Consider the following 3,505-nt stretch of genomic DNA (forward strand, 5'->3'; position numbering starts at 1 on the left):
AATTCAATTAGTCAATATGTAATACATCATTAGTTTCAGATACAGAGTTCAGTAATTCATCAGTGGCATATAACACCCAGTGTTCATCGAGAATCTCCTCAGTTCCTCAGTGCTCAGCTCCCTAGCCTGGCGGGGGGAAAGTCCCAGCTCCACCAACGAGATATCCAAGGTCACGGCAAGGACCGCTTTCTATTTAGGACATAGAAATCTGCAATTTTGCTTTTAACTAACAATTGAAAAAGCCAGTAAGAAACAAAATTATATATTTTCTTGAACCTATCAAAGAACTGAAGTCATAAGGCAACTAAGTAAATCATTATCATGGAGGAAGTTCAAAAGTTCAAATTATCATATGAAATGTCCTTGACTTTCCATCATACAATTTCTATTTGTGTGAAAAACACATCCATGTTTAGTTTTGCACAGTGGCAGTATTGTAGCCAATGAGGTTTATCTGAGGCGCAATAATTGCTAATTGAAAAACCCATCCATGTTTTACCCTCTTCTCTCTCAACTGTGAAGCATCAATCCTTTCTGCCGGCAGTCCTCTAATACCATCCAGCTACCATTTTATTTCTCTGCTCCTTATATGTGAAAGACTTCTCAAAATACATATTGGGGTCAAAAATGGTATTTTAAGGGAATCAGTTTATCTGTAGTGACTAAATTGCAGAAGTGAAAGAAAGAAAGAAAGATCAAAGAGCTAGGAGTTATTCCATGACCTGAACCACACCTCTAGAGAAAGGAAGACTATGAAGATTCTTGAGCAAAATTTTCCAATAAACTAGAGCAGATATGCACTGTTATTTAGATTATTACATGACAGATATTAGATCAGTTGATATAATTACTTAAAATATCCTTTTACATGGGGTGTCTGTGTGGCGCAGTTGGTTAAGTGTCTGACTTTGGCTCAGGTGATAATCCCAGGGTCCTGGGATCAAATGCTACATCTTTGGGTGATTATAATGTTTTGATGTAGGTTCATCAGTTATAACAAATGTATTATTCTCGTGGGGACACGGATAATGAGGGAGGATAGTCATGTAAAGGGCAGTAAGAAGCTTGCTTCTCCTTCTACCACTCTCAGTGCTTGTGTTCCCCCTCCTGCTGAGTCTCTGTTAAATAAGTAAGTAAATAAAATCTTTAAAAAAATAAAAAATAAAAATGAAAAAAAATATCCTTTTACATATTCTAAAAATAAAGATGACTTTCCTACTTTCATGTAGCAAAATATTTTAAAAATTCTAATTACTAGCAGCATAAAAATAATGACATTTGAAAATGTTAATCTTTTAAATTCTTACATGCATAAAATCTCTATTATTCAATTGCATACATTTCTAAATAAATTGCATCTCATGAAAACATAGAGTTGCTTGAAGTTACATAAACTGATAACTTTTACTATTTATTTAGCATAAAGTTGATGGCTAAGTTATAATTGCCAAAACCTGGAATCATAAACATAGGAATTTATCAGTAGGTGAATAGATATATAAACTGTGGTACATCCAGAAAAGAAAATATTCAGTGCTAAAAAAGAAGTGAGCTATCAAGCCATGAAAAAATCATAGAGGGAACTTAGATGCATATTACTAAGTAAAAGAAATCAATTATGTTTATTGTTTTATTCCAACTCTATGACATTCTGGAATGGGCAAAACTATGGAGACAGTAAAAAGATCAGTGGTTGCCTGGAGTTTGGAGAAAGGGAGGGATGACAGGTAGAGTACAGAGGATATTTGGACCAGTTAAACTACTCTGCTTGATACCGTAGTGGTGGATACATGTCATTTTACATTTGTCCAAACTGATAGGATATATAATACCAAGAATGAACAGTAATATAAACTACAACTTTGGGTGATTATAATGTTTTGATGTAGGTTCATCAGTTATAACAAATGTATCATTCTCGTGGGGACACAGATAATGCGGGAGGATAGTTATGTAAGGGGCAGAGGATATATGAAAACTCAATACCTTACACTTGGTTTTGCTGTGAACCTAAAACTGACCTAAAAATAAAATCCATTAAAAATAATAATAACTAAAATTTTAAAAAGAGGAGATGAGTAAAGAACTTCTTAGAGTAATTTGTGTTCATTTTATGTCATGCATAATGTCATTTGATGAAGAGAAAAGTCATTTAACACCTACCTTACTGATTATTGGAAGAACCTGTTTCCTTGCTACACTGTCCTCTCCACAAATTTCCCTGATTTTTTTTTTTTTAAATGATGTGGTTTTTGGCTTCCCCAAGTGATTTGGCAGAGAGAGTAATAAGGAAGTACATTGCTTTTAATGAGCTAATAACAATCATTTCTAACATAATCTATTGATCACACAAACCAATCTTGATATAGAAAAGAATGAACTATACATGGTTGTGAATACTAAGAAGTCCAGATCACTGGGGATCATCTGGGATCTGGCTATTCTAGCAAAATTTAGCAAATACCATATAAAAGCATATTTTTAAAATTTTTCTTGCTATTCACATGGTTTTACTGTCAGATGCCAAGAAATATCCCTGTTTATTTTGCACAGAATTGTTAGCATTTATTTTACAGTTTTATTGAGATACAATTGACTTATTTCACTTACATAAGGCCCTCAAGATCCATCCAGGTGATCACAAATGGCAAGATATCCTTCCTTCCTTTTACTTTCTTTCTTTCTTTCTTTCTTTCGTTAGTGGCTGAGTACTATTTGTGTGTGGGTGCATATCAGAGTAAAATTACCTCACATCTGTTAGAATGGCTACCATCAAAGCATAAGAAACAACACATGCTGTGGAGAAAATGTGGAGAAGAGGGGACATTCTCGCACTGTTGTGGTGTTGCAAACCGGTACAGCTACTATGGAAAACTTTCTGAAAGTTCCTCAAAAAATTAAAAATGAAACTACCATTTGATCTAGTAATTCTACTTTTGAAAATTTATCTGAAGGAAATGAAAGCACTGTGTTGAAGAAGTATCTGCACTCCCATGTTCACTGAAGCATGATATGCAATATCTAAGACATGGGTATCTATTGATAGATGAATGGATTCAAGTGTTTTTAATCAAATTTTTTTTTTTTTAGATTTTATTTATTTAGCACGAGGAAGGGCAGTAAGGAGGGAGAAACAGATCACCTGCTGAGCAGGGAGCAGGTCATGGGGATCAATCCCAGGACCCTGGGATCATGACTTGAAACAAAAGCAGATGCTTAACCGACTGAGCCACTTAGTCACCCCTACTCAATGTATTTTGGAGATAAGTCACCTTGAAAGAATTTTGTGTTTATTGTTTTACATTGTATAATAATAGAAAATCTCCTACTTGCCTTTAAATTCTGTTTTGTTTCTTAAAAATTGACTATATATTTTCTTTATAATACATTCCTTTATTAACAAAACTATTTATAAATCTTCTATTGTAAAAGATTCTTTATTTTGTCTAACATTTTTTGTATTTAGAATAATTACAGATACTTACTAATTCACATTATAACTGCA

At 33.6% G+C, this 3,505-nt stretch overlaps 1 pseudogene; it reads left to right on the top strand.

Moving 5' to 3' along the window:
- The first annotated feature begins 414 nt into the window (after positions 1-414).
- Positions 415-544, top strand: LOC122890662 (annotated as a pseudogene).
- Positions 545-3,505: the final 2,961 nt, after the last annotated feature.

This window comes from Neovison vison, chromosome 11 (assembly GCF_020171115.1).
Source record: "Neovison vison isolate M4711 chromosome 11, ASM_NN_V1, whole genome shotgun sequence".
Classification (NCBI taxonomy): domain Eukaryota; kingdom Metazoa; phylum Chordata; class Mammalia; order Carnivora; family Mustelidae; genus Neogale; species Neogale vison.